The following is a 19,173-nucleotide window of genomic DNA, read 5'->3' on the forward strand; positions in this document are numbered from 1 at the left end:
TCCAACATCAGCAATTTAAGTCTTACCTATGAGTATAATGCTTTCATGATGGAAAAAACTTCTTGGGGGAGTGAAGGTTATTCCTTTTCATGCCTTCTGGTGCTTTGGGTGGCATTTTTGCCAATTTCTTAGCATGTCTGTTTTTTTCCAAGCAGAATTGCTAGCTTGATGCTTAACTCAGCTCGGATCGAAAGGGCTGGCTGGATCCGAACCTGGGACCATTCACCTCATAGTCTAGTGCTGATGCCACTACACCACCGGCTGGTCAATAATTTTTTAGTTGCCCAATTCTACTTCAATTTAAGACAATCAAGGATTAGCATATTTTAGAGTAATTTGCATGTGCATTATTGGATTATGTCCTTTGAGTGGAATACAAGTTCTAGCTGATTGGATAGTCATTGCAAGAGGGGATAGAGGCTTAAATACTTCTGCTGATTACAGACAATTTTCTTTTTGCCTCCAGTAAGTTTTGACCATAGCAAAGAAAGCTGGGCAGAGTGACTACTGTACAATATTTGTGACAATTTAGTGGTAATTGACTTGTAAATCAAAATTAGGCCCATGGAAAACTTTAATATTTTATAGGTCAAAAGTAAGATGTAAATCCTTCTAAATGATTTCATGCTTTGTGCAAATTACATTAGATTGTTTGAGAATCTTTGGGAGATGTGCCACATGTGTAATCAACTTACGGTACTAAATAATATGGAAGGTATTGATTTTAAATAATGATACTTTGGAGCATATTAGCATTATAAGGGTGAGCAAATCACCAGGTACTGAACAATGGGAAGCAAGACTATACCTGGGGCCTTGGCAGAAAGTTTTATCTTTTTTTATTCATAGCTGAGCTGGTAGAAGATGGGGTGATGGCCTTTTAAGAAAAAGTTTTGATTACGTGATTAACTTACATGAATACGGGGTAATGAGATTGTTATTATGGACAGATATAATGTAATTGGTAGTTTTTAAAATCTTTTTTGATCTTTTGTATACACTTTCTTGTACTCTGTATCCTTCTATGTAGAAACTACAAGTAATAAAAAATATTGGAAAGAAGAAAGTATGCAGGGGTAAGCCAGAGAACTGCAGGCCGGTGAGCCTTAATGTGATTAAAGTTTTTGAAGGGTGTTCTAAGATATCATTTATTTGCATTTGGAAACTCGTGTACTGATTAGGAATAGCCAGCACGGCTTTGTGCATGGAGATCATATTGAACAAACCCCAGGTCTCTTTTCTAGAGTGTTTTTGTTTTGTAAAGTTGAGCAAGAGGATTGATGATGTTGATCTCATGCCTTTGACATGGTAGGGTGATTTAAAAGTTCAGAACATACAGGATCAAGTCTGAGCTAGCAAATTGGATATTAAAAGTGGTCAGAGGCAGAGAGTGGCAGTGAAGGATTTTTTTGGATGAGAAGCACATGACCAGTGACATGCTCAGGGATCAATGCTGGATCCACTTTTTTGTCAGATAGGAATATAGAAGGACTGTTAAGTTTGCAGATGACGCCAAAGTTAGTGTTACAATGGACTGTGAAAAAGGTGTAAGGTTAATGCATAATCTAGTTCAACTGGATCAACTAGATTGTATTTGTAGATTCTATTTCTTTATTTTTCCTGTAAATGCCTGCAAGTAAATGAATCTCAAGGAAGTGTATGGTAACTGACAGACTTTGATAATAAACCTGCTTTGAACTGGGAAAGTGGTCAAGGGAATTGCATATGGAATTTAACTCGGGCAAGTAAAAAGTGATGTGTTTTGAGATGCAAAATCAAGATGGGACATAGTGAATGGTTGGGCCCTGGGGAGTGTTGTTGCACAGAGACAGAGGGGTGCAAGTAGATAGTTCGCTGAAAGTGGGCACAAGGTGGTGAGGAAGGCACTAGGCCTGCAGACCTTCACAGAGAGAGCATTCAGTACCAGAGTTGGGATGTCATGTTGCAGTTGTACAATATGCTTGTTTATTTGGATTATTGTGTGCTGTTTCTACTCACCACACAATATAAAGGATGTGATTAAGCTAGTGAGAGTATAGTACAGAAAAGATTAACAAGGTTGTTGCCAGGATTGGAAGGCTTGAGTTATAAGAAGAGATTGAACAGGTAGGGTTTCTTTATGCTGGAGCAAATGAACTGAGAGGTGACATGATAGATATGCATAGAACTATGAGGGGCATTGATTGGTTATTTAACAAGTGTCGGTTTCCTATGGTAAGTGTATCTAAAATTAGAGGACATGGGTTTAAGGTGGAAGGGAGGAGGTTTAAAGGAGGACTGAGGAGTAAACTTTTTGGGGAGTAATTGTTTCTAGAATATGTTAGGAGAGGTGGTGAAAGAAAAGGAGGAGCAGTGACAACGTTTAAGAGGCATCTGAACAGGAACTTGAAGGGGAATAGAGAGAATTAATACAAACAAGTAAGATTATCATAGATAAGACCATAAGACATTGGAGCAGAATTAGGCCATTTGGCTTACCGAGTATGCTCTGCCATTTGAGCACGGTTAATTTATTTTCCCTCTCAACTCCACTCTCCTGCCTTCTCCATGTAACCTTTGCCCTTGCTAATCAAAAACCTATCAACTTCCACTTAAAATATCCCCAATGGTTTGGCCTTCACAGCAGTCTTGACAATGAATTCCACGGACTCGCACCCTCTGGCTAAAGAAATTCTTCCTTCTCACTGTTCTGAAGGCACGTCCTTGTACTCTGAGGCTCTGCGTCCTGGTCCTAGACCCCCCCCCCCCCCCCCACCACTATCGAAAACATCTCCAGATCCACTCTATCCTGGCCTTTCAATGTTCAGTAGATTTCAATGAGATCCACCCCCCCCCCCACAACACCATTTCTTCTTAAACTCCAAAGAGTACAGCCCCAGTGACATCAAACACTCCTCATACATTAGCCCTTTCATTCTTGAGAACCTCCTATGACCTTCCCTAATCCTAGCACATCCTTTCTTAGACAAGGGGCCCAAAATTGCTCACAATACCCCACGTGCAGTTTGATTTGACCAATGCTTTGAAAAATCTCAGCACTACACCCTTGCTTTTGTATTCTAGTCCTTTTAACATGAATGCTAACATCGCACTTGCCTTCTTTACCACTGATGCAACCTGCAAGATAACCATTAGGGAAACCTGCGGTAGGACTCCCAAATCCCTTTGCATTGCCAATTTCTGAATTCGTTCCCATTTACAAAATGGTCTTTGCTGATATTCCTTATATCAAAGTGCTTGACCATACATGTGTCTACTCTGTATTCCATCTGCCCACTCTCCTAATCTGTCCAAGTCCTTCGGCAGACTCCCTGTTACCTCAAAACTGCCTGCTCCTCCACCTATCTTTGAATCATTGAGAAACTTGGCCAGAAAGCCAATTATTCTGTCATCCAAATCATTAACAGATGATATGAAACGTAACTGACCCCTGTGAACAGCAGTGGCCTCCTTTAATCCTGCTCTTTGCCTTCTGCCAGTCAGTTAATCTTCTGTTCATGCTAGTATATTTCCTGAAATACCCTGGGCTCTTATCTTGTTTAGCAACCTCATGAGCAGCGTCTTGTCAAAGGCCTGCTGAAAATCCATGGTTATTTCCTCAAAGAATTCCAACAGATTTGTCAAGGAAGATGTTGACTTAAGTCTATTTTGTGTTATGCCCTCAAGTACCCTGAAACTTCATCCTTAATAATGGACTCTTAACAGCTTGCCAACCATTGAAGTCAGGCTAACTAGCCTATAATTTCTTATTTATTTTTTTTGTCCTTCCCTTTGTAGAGTGGAGTGACATTTGCAATTTTCCAGTCCTCAAATTCCAGATCATGAACTTCGAACCTGAGTTCCTCAAGCACCCAACACATTGCAGATGTAGTCATCAGAGACCACAATGATGTCCATCAGCTCCCACGTCAAGCAGATGCAATACATCACCAGATACTGCATCCCTATTTCATTACTATAATTTTTAAAGTTAATGATATAAAAATAAACTTCCCAATTCTTACCCACTACGCATCTGTGTCTCCTTGGTGAAGCTTCACAAGCCAAAGCCTCAGACCTCAGGCTCTTACACTGACCCATTCACACAATGGCCACTACAAATTGACTTATAGCCCCTTGGCCTTCACCTCGTTTTGCTGAATCCTCTTGAGCCAAAGCCTCAGTTCCCTAGTCATTGCCCACTCACACTATGGCTGCTTCATTTAAACCTCACTTGGTTTTATTGGCCCAAGGGAAGCTCAGACACAAGACCTGCTCTTTTCAATTGCTCTGCTCTTGCATAGATCTTGCTTTTGCTCCTTCGAAAGTCACAGAACATAGATATTTACAGCACATTTCAGGCCCTTCAGCCCACAATGTTGTGCCAATCATGTAACCTACTCCAGAGACTGCCTAGAATTTCCCTAGCGCATAGCCCTCTATTTTTCTATGCTCTATGTACTTATCTAAGAGGCTCTTAAAAGACCCTGTTGTATCTGTTTCTACCACCGCTGCCAGCAGTGCATTCCACACACCCACCACTCTCTGTGTGGAAAAACCTACCCTTGACATCCCCTTGGTATTTATTTCCAAGCACCTTAAAACTGTGCCCCTTTGTGTTAGCCATTTCAGCCCCGGGAAAAAGCCTCTGGCTATCCACATGATCAATGCCCCTCATCATCTTATGCACCTCTGTCAGGTCACCTCTCATCCTCTGTTGCTCCAAGGAGAAAAGGCCAAGTACACTCAACCTATTCTCTTAAGGTACACCCTCCAATCCAGGCAGCTTCCTTGTAAACACGCGGAAATCTGCAGGTGCTGGAAATTCAAACAACACACACAAAATGCTGGTGGAACACAGCAGGCCAGGCAGCATCTATAGGGAGAAGCGCTGTCGACATTTTGGGCCGAGATCAAGACTAACCGAAAGGAAAGATAGTAAGAGATTTGAAAGTAGTAGGGGGAGGGGGAAATGCAAAATGATAGGAGAAGACCCGGGGGGGGGGGGAGGGGGCAGGGGATGAAGCTAAGAGCTGGAAAGGTGATTGGCGGAAGTTATACAGAGCTGGAGAAGGGAAAGGATCATGGGACAGGAGGCCTCAGGAGAAAGAAAGGGGGGGGCACCAGAGGGAGATGGAGATCAGGCAAACAGCTAAATATGTCAGGGATGGGGTAAGAAGGGGAGGAGGGGCATTAACGGAAGTTAGAGAAGTCAATGTTCATGCCATCAGGTTGGAGGCTACCCAGCCGGTATATAAGATGTTGTTCCTCCAACCTGAGTTTGGATTCATTTTGACAATAGAGGAGGCCATGCATAGGCATATCAGAAGGGATGGAGGGGACAAGTGGACAAGGGAGTCACGTAGGGAGCGATCCCTGCGAAAAGCAGAGGGGGGGGAGGGAAAAATGTGTTTGGTAGTGGGATCTGCCACCACCTCCAACAGGATCCCACTACCAAACACATTTTTCCCTCCCCCCCCCCCCTTCTGCTACGCGACTCCCTTGTTCACTCGTCCCCTCCATCCCCACCGTTCTCCCTCCTGGCATTTATCCTTGTAAACGGAACAAGTGCTACACCTGCCCTTACACTTCCTCCCTCACCACCATTCAGGGCCCCAGACAGTCCTTCCAGGTGAGGCGACACTTCACCTGTGAGTCGGCTGGTGTGGTATACTGTGTCCGGTGCTCCCGGTGTGGCCTTTTATATATTGGTGAGACCCGACGCAGACTGGGAGACCGTTTCGCTGAACACCTAAGCTCGGTCCGCCAGAAAAAGCAGTATCTCCCAGTGGCCACACATTTTAATTCCACGTCCCATTCCCATTCTGATATGTCTATCCATGGCTGCCTCTATTGTCAAAATGAATCCAAACTCAGGTTGGAGGAACAACATCTTGTATACCGGCTGGGTAGCCTCCAACCTGATGGCATGAACATTGATTTCTCTAACTTCCGTTAATGCCCCTCCTCCCCTTCTTACCCCATCCCTGACATATTTAGTTGTTTGCCAGTTCTCCATCTCCCTCTGGTGCTCCCCCCCCCCCCCGCCCCTTCTTTCTCCTGAGGTCTCTCGTCCCATGATCCTTTCCCTTCTCCAGCTCTGTCTCACTTTCGCCAATCACCTTTCCAGCTCTTAGCTTCATCCCACCTCTTCTGGTCTTCTCCTTTCATTTTGCATTTCCCCCTCCCCTACTACTTTCAAATCTCTTACTACCTTTCCTTTCGGTTAGTCCTGACGAAGGGTCTCAGCCCGAAACGTCAACAGTGCTTCTCCCTATAGATGCTGCCTGGCCTGCTGTGTTTCACCAGCATTTTGTGTGAGTTGTTGTTTGAACTTCCTTGTAAATCTCCTCCGCACTCTATAGTATCTACATCCTTCCTGAAGTGAGGTGACCAGAACTGAACACAGTACACCAATTGCGGCCTGACCAAGGTCTTGTATAGCTATCCAAACTACATTGTCATATCCAAACGATATCTGAAAGATAGACAAGATGGTTGGCCAGTGCCCTTAGAGGAGGAATAAGAGAGTTAAATTATAAATTTCAAATTGTAGAGGAGTAGTGGTGGCAATGGGTGGGGAGGGGAGCAGAGGGAGATGGAGAGTCTGAAAGGAAGATCTGTGTGAGATGAGACTAAATTATTCAATGGCACAAGTGGTGGCACTGGCACTGACTGAAGGAGTATGGGTAAATGAGTGAAGGGGTGTCAGCAGGAGGAGATGAATGAAATCTGAAATACCAGAATGAGTGAGATTATTTTAACTGATGGTATTGTTCATGACCTTTTATGAAATGACAATCTCAACTGCTATGTAATTAGATGTTTTTCTTTCTGACTTTTTCAATGGTTCCAGAGCGGTCAATAAACTATTAATTTATAGCATATACTTCTAATGAAGGATTATTGATTTAAATTGAATTATGGCCCAATTCTACTCTTACGCCTTTTGATCTTAACATTAACCCGACATTCCACAGATATTTCCGAACCCGCCAATTGTTCCACCATTTCTTTTCAAGAACTTTTAAAAAATCTAACTTGCTCGATTTTGGTATGAAATCAGAGGCAAATTCCTGGTTAAAGTACTGCTTACCAACAGTGTCTTTTTAATTTGGCGGGTAACCAGCTCTGATGCCTACCCTTTTTCAGTCATTAAAATATGCATGTTAGTTGCCTATGGACGCAAGTAATAAGACCAGGAGTAGACAATGTGGCCCCTCAGCCTGCATCACTATTCAATATAGCCATGACATCTGTTCCACATTCCTCCCTATTCTCCAAGTTGCAGAACTCCTCACATGTTTAAAACGAAAGCTGTTGCAATCTTTTATTCAACGATACAGCTTCCACAACTCTGTGAGGCAGAGATGACCAGAAAGCTGCTGTTGTCCAAGCAAAGAATTAGCACCCCTGTGTTAAATGGGCAATTATCCAGAAATTGTGCCAACAAGCTACACATTTCTGCAAAAGGGAAAACATCTCAGTAATTACCATGTCAAGTCCTGTCTTGTATGACACATTTCAATAAAGTCATATCCCTTTCCATTGAGTAGAGGTATAGAGTATGTAGCTTTTCCTCATCAGACAGCTTTTGTTTCCAGATTCAAGTTCAAGTTTATTGTCATGGTCATCCAAGCTCAGGGCATAAATGCCATGAAAATTAGCCATTAGCAGCAGGAGTGCTGTGTATTTAATATTTCAGTAATGTTTGAGTAATATAAATATATTATTTGAGTAAGCGTTCTTTGTTTACGTAATTCATTTATGGATTATACATGAGCAGTATGTAAATGCATCACTTCTTTTTTTAAAAAAATGAAGTAAACCAGTATTCCCAGCTCCTGCATTTTTTCTTTTGATTAATTTCTGGAGTTACAAAGCATGGCAGTAGTGTTGAGTAAGTTGTACAATGAACCCAAGATGACTACCTACCTGCTGAAATGCAGCATGCTCCTCTTCAGAAGGGGAAAGAAGATGTTCAAGTTTAAAAATAAAATGCAGAAAACAGATGAAATTAAAAGCAACGAGTATCGCCATGGGTTCATAAACAGTGAATACTGAGTGATGATAATAAATAATATAAAAAGCAAAAATGACTGGCTCCATGAGAGAGACAGACACATTTGATTGCACAACAGATAACTGATGTATACTGAATAGATTGAGCAGTATTTGGAAGCAAATTAAATAACCAATGAAAAACGAGGGCAGGGTTGCTGAATGCAATAGGTGAAAGACATACAGTTTCTTTATTTTAACTTAAGTTTAACTTAATTCCTCCAACCAAGCCAAATGAAATGAGCTTTGTTGATATTATGAACATAATGCAAGAACACTTAGAACCAAAACCATCGATGATTGTAGAATGCTTTAGGTTTCAGAAGCAGAATCAAAAGGAATGGGAGTTTATTTCAGCTTACGTGGCTGAATAGAAGAAAATGTCTGAGTGTTGTCAGTTCAGTGATTGGCTTAATGACGCACTGAGAGATCATTTAGTTCGTGGAATCTTACAAGAAAGCATTCAAAATGGCTCCTCAGGGAAGCTTAACTCACATTTAGAAGAGCAGGTGAAATGGCTGTATCAATGGAAGTAGCAGCCAGAGACAAAATTGCACCGTCGAAACAGAAACCTGCCTGGCCAAACAAATTCAGTTACCATTGTGGCAGGAGCTCACGTACACCAGACCAATACAGGTTTAAATGTGAAACTTGCAGAAAATGCAACAAAGAAAAACACACATGAAGAGCATGTTGGGCAAATACAAATAAATAGACTGTACAGGGAAGAGACAAAGATTAAAATGTCAAATGTCAGTTTCAAAAAGTGCACAAATCTGCATGCTGTGGATGAAAAACCTGATGATGTGGGTGACACAGGACTGGATAGCCTTGAGATTTAAAATTTGCAAACTAACACAAGACAAGCAATATGACTTACACCAGTAGTGGATGGCTAATTAATTAAAATAGATTTGGACACTGAGTTGGCTGTTTCAGTCATTCTACAAAAACAAGTTTGGATGGCATTTCTAAGATGCTGATCCGAAGCCTTAAGAGATCCAATTAAGAACTTTTACTGGAGAAAAGATAAATCCTGTGAGATGTATTTCAGAACAATGAAATACAACAACCAACAAGGCACATTGGCTTTGTATATGGTGAAACAAGAGGGCCAGTGTTGTGGGATGTGATTAGCTGAGACAATTACAACTTGATTGGAGATCCACAATTTGCATGCCACATCCCAGTCAATAAAGCCAACTAAAAGCAAATTAAGAAAGATACTGGATGATGCCACAAGTGTTCAAGGATGGCACTGGAAAACACAAACAGATCAAGGTAAAATAGTGTTAATGCAAATGCCACACTCAAGTTTTATAAAGCCTATCGGGTTTGTTATGTCATCTCTGATAAAGTAGCTAGTGAGCTATATCACATAGAGGCTGAGGGAATTTTTTTGCAAGGTTGAATGAAGCCCTTGGGCAATGCCTGTGGTCCCAATAGGCAGAAGGATGTGTTTGTCAGGATCTCTGGTGATCTTAAGGTCACCATCAATCCAGTACTGAAAGTTGATCAATACTCCCTGACCAGGGTGGCGGATAACCTTTGCAAACCTTTTAGGAGGGAAAAACAAGCAAAGTAGACTTAGCTAAGGCCTACCTACAGATGGAGATAGAAGAAGAGTCCAAAGTGTTTCTCACTTTAAACACTCACAAAAGGCTTTATCACTATAATGGGCTTAATTTTGGAGTAACATGCATCTGCACTCTGGCAGAAAGCTATGGACCAGGGGTTGCAAGGCTACCCAGGTATTATGTGGATGACATTACTGTTACTGGTAAGGATGACAAGGAACATCTCCAAAATCTCAAGACAGTGTTAAAAAGATTAGAAGATTGTGGGTTCAGAGCACAATGTGAAAAGTGTGGATTCTTTAAACTAAACATCACTTCTTGTGGTCATACCACTAACGCACAAGGATTCCATATGTTTTGAGAAAATTCATGCAGTGGAGGATGCCTCAGGACTGAAGGATGTGTCCCAGTTGTGGTCTCTTTTATGAATTGTCAACTACTATAACAGGTTCCTGCCCAAACTGGCTACTGTGCACTGCTCCTTGAACTCATTACTACAGATTGGGGAAGAAATGGCAATGAACAAAGCAGTGTGAGGAGGCTTTCCAAAAGGTAAATTACATGGTGACAACAGACACAGTACTCAGACATTATTATCCATGTTGTCCAGTGAAGCTTGCCTGTGACGCCTTGCCTTATAGGTGCAGTTATGTCACACCTTATGAGTGATGGAAGTGAATGCCCTACAGCCTTTGCATCACATTCCCTCCTGCTACAGAGAAAAATTATGCACAGATTGTCAGAGTGGCCTTGAGTCTGGTTTAGGGTGTAAATTCTTTCAATCAGCACCTGTATGGTAGAGTGTCAGTTTTCAATCCACAGAAGGGTGCTCCACTGACAGCTGCAGCAAGAATGCAGAGATTGGCTTTGTTTCTCGCAAGATCAAATTCAACAGGACGACTAACCATGGAAGTGCTGATGGATTGTCCTGTTTACCGTTGGAAAAGGAAATGCCTGAAAAATTTACAAAAGAGAACACTCCCCTTAATGTATTCTCTCTAATGCAAGTTGAAAATCTCTCTATTACAATAGAGACGATCCAAAGGGAAACCAGAAAAGAACCCACACTCTCTCAGGTCTATGTGGCAACTCAAGATGACTGGAACGTGCAGCAGAAATTCCAGTCCCCCATTTTCACCAGCACTTCAATGAACTTGCCCTCACCGGGGGGTGGGGGATTGCCATACGTAGGGATTGGAATTTATTTTACCATCCAAGCTGAGAGCTAAAGTATTGGAGGGGTTACATCCTGGTGTGGTCAAAATGAAAGCATTGGCTTGAAGCTTTGTCGGGTGGCCTGGGATAGATAGGCAGATTGAGCAGTGCATCCCCTTCCCTGCATATTGCCAGCTTTGCCCTGGCAGAGGATTCATGTAGATTTTTCCGGGCTATTCATGGGCACAGATTTCTTAGTCATAGTGGATGAAGCTGCAAAGTGGCCAGAAGTGTTCTCAATAACCTCTACTATGGCCTCACGCACTGTTGACGTGCTGAGAAGCCTCTTCTCATGGACTGGTGTTCCAAAACAACTAGTCAGTGACAATGGACCTCAGTTTGTTGTGGAACTTTTTCAGTCATTCATGAATATGAATTGAATAAGATATACTACATCTGCACTGTACCACCCAGCTATTAATGACGGTGGTAAGGTTTGGCCGGAGAGGTAGATCAGCAGGATGAGTGGTATCACAACAGCAACCTTACACTCAAAGACAGTAAGACCAAGGGATTGATTGTGAACCTCAGAAAGGATAAGTTGAGTGAACGCTCACCAGTCCTCATTGAGGGATCAGTAGTGGAAAGGGTGAGCAATTTCAAGTTCCTGGGTGCCAACATCTCTGATGCTCCTCATTTATGAACCCATTCATTCCCAGAGTTATTTTTATGAAATTCCTACGGACCTTCTCCAGCGTCAGCACATCCTTTCTTAGATAAAGGGCCCAAAATTGCTCACAATACTCCAAGTGAAGCCTCAGCAGTGATAAAGATTCAGCATTACATCCTTGCTTTTATATTCTAGTCCCCTCGAAATGAATGCTAACATTGAGTTTGCCTTCCTTACCACTGACTTAACCTGCAATTTAACCTTTAGGGAATCCTGCACGAAGACTCCCAAGTCCCTTTGCAACTATGGTTTTGAATTTTCTCCCCATTTCAAAAATAATCTGTGCTTTAGTTCCTTCTACTTTTTTGAGGCCTGCACATAACTCCCATCAAGGTCTTCAGCTTTGCAATTTCTTAGCTCTACCCACTACAATTCTCATCTTCCAATCCTATGTTACCTCTTTCTAAGGATTTGATTTAATTCGTTACAACCAGAGCCATACCACCCTGTCTGACCACCTGCCTGTCCTTTCAATACAAATGTATCCTTGGATGTTAAGCTCCCAACTATACTCTTCTTCAGCCTCAATTCAGTAATACCCACAATGTCATACCTGCCTATCTCTACTTTATTCCATATACTGCGTGCATTAAATATACCTTCAGTCCTGGATTCATCACCCTTTTCGATTTTGTCCTCCTGTTACACTGCAACTCATTCCACTGATTGCAATTTTGCCTTATCATCTGCCCGTTCTTCCTGACGATGTCACTACACTCTGCCCTTGCTTGTATACCAAATGCCCCATCCTTAGCCCTATCACTCAGTTTATCACCCCCCTGCCAAATTAGTTTAAATCCTCCCCGTCAGTTATCCTTACTATTCCAGCTATGTACTAACAGACAAAGAATGAAGAAGAGGGCACACATCAGATACATGCGTGTCCCAAGCCTGATGAGCCAGAGCCTCCTCACTCTAATGCAGGTCCTCTTACACAACAATGTCCTTTAAATGTTGGTGAGTTTAAGCTTGGGGGGAGTTGAATGGAATTTGGGGAGGATAAAATAGAAAATGGTATTAATATACCAAATGATTAGTTTAAATAGATGGTTGATGGTTTGGCACAAACTTGATGGGTCAAAGGGCTTATTTCTATGCTGTGTGTCTATGACTCAACCAATGCCATCATCTCATACCTTGTACACCTTTGCGAATTTCTTTCTGGAAAGTGCATTCTCTTTAACTCTCATCCTTGTTACATTCTCCAAGAATTCTCCATAATTGGGTACAAATTCACTTTGATAGTACATGGTTGACTTAAAGTCTGAAGATATATACAAAACACTTGTTCAGATTCTGCCACAGAGACATATATTCCCTCCCGAGGATAAAAATAACTTGTCAATCCTGGAAATGCAAAGTAAAAAGCAGATCCTCTTTCTACAGAGGCTGAAAATTTCTGTGCGTTTCTGTAAATTTTTTCCTCCTCCGCAGCCACAACATGGCTACATTGTGTAGGAGAAGGTATGTCACAGAACTTCATTAAATCTATTTCAATTTCTCTCAAAACTTTTATTTCTACCAGAAAAATAGACAAGGACATTGGACAATCATCTGGGCATTCCCTGAGAAAGGTGACTCTATCTTACTTATTTAATTCTGAGCATGGATAAGCAATAAAGTTGACGTTAGTGTTTTACTACTAATTATGAATTATGAAAAGAACCATTTCATGAAAATGTTGATTATCTGTTTGGGAAAAAGTCACAATTGAGTTCAGTCTTTGATTCTCAATATCTAGAAGACCATTGAAAGGGATCTGTACCAGCATCTCTGTCTAATTTCTACTTCAGTACTATTTATAACGATCCTCTCAATTCCTTGGCTCAGATTCTCCAAAGCAACTATTGTATCTGGGCTCTTTCTTTGTTATAAGATGATTCAAATACACACAGCGAATAGAGCCATGCAAATTGATGCAGTTTCTGGTGTCTGCTGATCGCAGCTGGAACTTAAGCTCCGCAGTTAATTTACATTATGCAGGGCTGTGACGGGAGAGAGAAGCTGATCTCCTGCCAATATCAATGATAGTGCAGTGACCCCTGCTGGAAATATGCGTGTTCATGATAGGTAAAGATTGCTTTCGGCAAGTTTGTGATAGCCGTTGTAATTATCTAGCTGAAAGATGTTAACACGGTTAAGGCAGCTTGGGATGACTGAAACTGAATCCCTTTCAATGAATCAAACCTCCAGGGCAGGAAGGAAAGGAGGGGAAAGTAGATAGAAGATATGACTAGGATTCTGATTCTAGACCACTTTTCAGCCTCAAAATTCAAGGTAATTTTTTTATCACAGTACATATATGTCACTTTATACAACCCTGAGATTCATTTTCTTGCAGGAATACACAGTAAACCCAAAAACACAATAGAATCATTGAAAGACAGTGCCCAACAGGACAAACAACCAATGTGCAAAAGACAACAAGCTTTAAACTCAACACAATAGCATTAAACAATTAGGGCTACACAGTAATATCTACGTAAACCTTCAGAAAGCCACAATACTAAACACCACTAGAATAGTCCAAAAGTTCCGAATAATTGGCAAATTGCTTGGTTATGTCTGTACCTCAGGTTTTACTAGCTTGAGCTGAGAAAAAAAAAGCAATAAATATCGAGAGCGTGAAATGAAGAGGCCTTGAAAGAGAGTCCATAGGTTGTGGGAACCCGATTAAATCTGATAAAGCTAGCTGCAAAAGCTCTTCTTTCTTTACCATTAGATGATTGGTTCCTGGGTGTTCTGAAGGCAAACATTGCATAGATTGGCATACTATTAAAAAAGCGCTTTTTATTTCAAAGGAGATTTTTATCTTCTCACTGCACATAAATGGATCCTCTGTAGAGAGGACAAAGTTTCTGGGAGTGCACATAACGGAAGATCTCCTCTGGACTCTCAACACAACATCTTTAGTCTAGAAAACATAGTAATGCCCTCCCCCCACCCACTATTATAACCAATTTTTTTACAAGGGGGCCTTTGAGAGCATCTTGACCAGCTCCATTACTGTCTGGTACAGGAATTACAAGGCATCTGACCATAAGTCCCTACAAACAATAGCGAGGAGGGTACTGACAAGATCATTGATACCTTTCTTCCACCCATCTGAGATACTTACCATGAGTGCTGTGTGTTGCAGGGCCCTTAGCATTGTCAATGAATCCTCCATCCATCCATCCATCAATCACTTTGGTTCTCTACCATCAGGCAGGAGATACTGTTCGGATGGGCAGCAGCTTCCTCCCCCAGGCTGTAAGACTACTGAACTCCCTGATACCACCCAGATCTCATCATGTACAGTATGAAGCACCAGTGGTATTATACTATTTACTTTGTAATTTGTGATGAAAATGCACCTTATTACTTGTTAATTTATTTGTGGAAATATTACTTTGTGTGTTGTGTATGAGTTATGTGTACTGTATTGTGCACCTTGGTCTGGAGGAAATTTGTTTCATTTGATGCTGCACATATATACATATATATATAAAATGGAAATAAGCTTGAATTTGAACTTTATTTAATTATTTTTCATATGATTGCAGGACTTTTGAACACATGCATAATGTGTATAAAGAATCTTGTCCAATAAATTGTGAAATTAATCTTCAGATCAGGTGATTTAATCTGCTCTGCATTTATAAAATAAGCTATGAAATGCCTGGCCTTGACATGAACCTTCTTCAGTCATTCATCTTTTGTTGATTGACGTATTGCTAATGCAAATGCTGACAAAGTCCTGAGCTTACAGCAAACAATAAAGGAGCATTCTAGAAATGATATCTACTAGTTTCTCTGCAACGGCTTTTTAAATCAATATTCCTTCAGTTAAGTGATGGTATCACATTTGTGGAGCATTATTCCCTTCACTAGTGAGGCAGACATATAAAATTGTTTTGCGAGTAGCTTTGACATTTAAGAAGCCAAGAGGAAAAATGCAAGCTGCCACAGTGCTCAGCTCCAATGTATTGTTGTTTTGAAACTCAAAGCTTAATTTAATACCCTTTCTTAATCTCAGACATGTGAGCATGTTTTCAATAGAAGGAAGGAACCACGATGAGGGCTACTTAAAGAGATTACCAACTACCTTTAGATTAATGGCTGATTAGAATCTACTGGTTATTGTTAGAATTCCACAAGCTGTTTTTAAATTTGACAGAGAGTACAAGCAATGATTTAGCAGGTTCTGAAGGACATGGCAGTGCAAGGCTTCTATGCAAGCCAGCCCCTACAAAGCTCAGCATATTTATAAGTAATTTCCTTTTCACTCTATATAATCATGAGACTCTGATTGAGGAAACATAGAAGGAAAAAGTTTGTTCTTTCAGTTTGTTATGGGACAACTCACTTAGCTGAAGGTAAGCAAGGAGTATTGAAATGTCTGCATTTTGGCATTGAAAGCTATCATCGCTATGTCCACAGCAACATTTGCTGAACAAGGTAAGGACTGCATCACAGTGTCTGTCACGTTGTCCTGAAGCTCATTTGTTCCACACAGTGTTTTACTGACAGAATCTGTGACTTCTACACATTGGTCTCTGGGGTTGCATGCATAGTTGTTTCAAACAGCTCATGGTTTACCATCTGCTGCGGTTTAAGGGGGGGGGGGGGCATCTCACTTTCTTCTACCTTGCCAACATCCAGCAGATGGAATAAGCAAGAGGCTTTGCAAGAATTACAGGCTTCCCCATGGTGCAGGGTGACACTGAATGCTTACGTTATTTATGGGCGCCAGATGCCGATTTTGAGAAGTATAACAACTAAAAGGGATTTCATTCCCTTCGCATTCAGTTGATATGTGACCATTGGCAGCATATCAGACAGATCAATGTCTGGTATCCTGCTGTCAGTAAATGATACCTTTATTCTGCAGTGGTTTTAAGTGCCAACTGCATTTGAAATATTATGGCAAAGGAGAGAGCGACTACTAAATGATCTGGGTTACCTGCTAATCATATGGCTCCTGCCCCAAGACCCCAAATGCACACTAAATGCACGAAGAGAGTCAAGCTGCCATGTGAGATTGGAGAGGGCAAATGCACGGCTTGGTCGAGTGATGAATTTGTTGCCTGAATTGCTCTGCAATGCGGGTGCTAACGTTCAGGGTACTTTACACCATGCAACCTGGTCACAAAGATCTGACCAAAGCCCTGGTGATAACCTAATGGTTGGCTGTTGTGGAGGAAGAGGAGTAGGGGGAGAGAGAAGACAAGAACTTGGGAAGTGAACTGAAGCACTGCTCTTTGTCCAGGCTGTACATGATTTCACCAGAACAGAACACCCGTAAATGTAACCTCAATGTCCTGGCCCTCCTACCATAATATTTGCTTTCTCTCAAACCAGTACAAAGTAAAAACTTCAAACCAACTTTTTAAGTCCAATTGTCACAATTTTCCCAGAAATGGCAACCAATCACACTTGTGGTTATGGATCTTTCCTGTGCCTTTACTGTGTTAAAGGCTGTTGCCCCATTGCTGAATTATTTTTCACCTTCAATAGCAAAAGCTACAGCAGATTTCTTGTCTTGGGTTTAAAAGGCATGATTTCAGACTGCAACATCTTGTTATGGTTGACAATGTAGAGTGGCAGGAAGACAAGTTACAATAAGGGCAAAACTGGATTGGAAATGGTGATAATACAATTGCTGTCATCATGTAAAAGGACACCAATTTGTCTTCCAAGTTCTATTGCCACTGTAGTTCTGGCTGGCTGACTGACAGACAAACTAGACAAAATAATGAGTGTGGGACAATAAGTGTTATCTTCTTGAGAGAGGAGAGCCATTGCCTGTTCAGTGAAAGCACTACCACTCTCTCAGAATGGGATCTCAGCTATCCTATTAACCGACTTGATGAGAGATTGTCAAACTGCAATGAAGTTTGCATTCTTCAGAACATTGACATTCAGTGCCAAACAGCAGCAGCCTGGGTGTGTGGGGATGCAAGCTAAGCTTGTCCAGAGAAGTCTGAGCTTCCACTACAGAACTCAAAATGTTCATTGATTTCTGATATTGGCCAACAGATGTAGCATCACAGGATGGCACATGTATCCTAATGACCACCGGTTTCGGACAGGAAAAGGCAGACTGCACGAAGCCCTGTGTATAGTCAGCGCCCAACTCCTCCACTTCCCTTGGCAAAACACACAAGCTTTCTGGCAAGTCCTGGGATATGAAGAAAGTGAGGGATATAGATGTGCTGATAAATGGCTTTGAGGTCAAAGTTCATCCATGGTCTTGAACAAAGTCAGAGCAGGCCTGAGGGCTAAATGGGCTCATCCTGCTTGTAATTTTGATGTCCTTATTCAGTTGTTTCAGGCCTAGTAGGGCACTTGATGGAATATGATACTTCCAGATTCATTCCCTGACTTTGACCACATATGTGAGGTCATTGAAGCATTTGTGTCACTGTGTCACAGCTCTCAGTGAGATTGTGCTGTTTCCTGTCTACCATTTGAAAGTCTGTCTTAAAGGAACTGGCATTGTCCATACTACTCCACCCCTCTATGGTCACAGGCAGCTATCTTCTTCCTTCATAATTTCCCACATCAGATTCAATTAAGGAACAATACCAAAGCTTATCAGTTTCTCTAAATCTGAAATAAAATCAGAAAATGCTGTAAACACTCAGCAGATCAAGCAGCATCCATAGAGAGAGAAACTGAGTTTACATTTCCGGTTAACAACACTTCATCAGAACTGTGTAGCAGGGAGCTAACAGTAGCTGCTGCACATTTTCAATATGGGCAGGGTGGCTTTAAGTAATGCCATATAGCTTTCAGTGGTGCTAAACATTTACAGTATTGACATCCTTTTGGGACATGAAGAGAAAAAGCTTCAGAGTTAGTTTTGACTGCATGTAGTTAGAAAAGCAGGCAGCATGGAATTGTATTGTTACCTGAATTAATGATCATGGGTTATTCTTATACAATAATTCCTATAGAAGGAAGAGCAGCAATGGCTTGAGTTTCTGGGAAAAATGAGGAAGGTGCATGGCAGATGTATTCCAAATTGAAGAAATACTCAATACCCAAATGGTAAAATAGTATGTGCGTGGCTGACAAGGGAAGTCAAAGTTAATGTAAAAGCAAAAGAGAGGGCATCCAACAAAGCAAAAATTAGTGGGAAGACAGAGGGTTGGGAAGCTTTCAAATCAAACAGAGAGCAACTAAAAGAATCATTAGGAGGGAAAAGATGAAAAATGAAAGCAAGCTAGCAAACAATATCAAAGTGGACAGTAAAAGCTTTTTCAAGTATGTAAAAAATAAGAGAGATGAGAGTGGGTGTAGGACCGCTAGAAAATGAGGCCGAAGAAATAATAATGGGAGACAAGGAGATGACAGATGAATTAAATGAGTATTTTGCATCAGTTTTCACTGTGAAAGACACCAGCAGTGTGCCAGGTGTTGAAGGGTGTGAGGGAAGAGAAGTGAGTGTACAAGGGAGAAGGTGCTCAAAAAGCTGAAAGACCTAAAGGTGCATAAGTCACCCGGACCAGATGAACTGCACCCTAGGGTTCTAAAAGAGGTAACATTAGAGATTGTGGTGGCATTAGTAATGCTCTTTCAAGACTCATTGAACTCTGGCATGGTGCCAGGGGACTGGAAAACTGCAAATGTCACTCCACTCTTTAAGAAAAGAGTGGTTGGGAAGATGTTGGAGTCCATTTTTAC

Source organism: Hypanus sabinus, chromosome 6 (assembly GCF_030144855.1).
Source record: "Hypanus sabinus isolate sHypSab1 chromosome 6, sHypSab1.hap1, whole genome shotgun sequence".
NCBI lineage: Eukaryota > Metazoa > Chordata > Chondrichthyes > Myliobatiformes > Dasyatidae > Hypanus > Hypanus sabinus.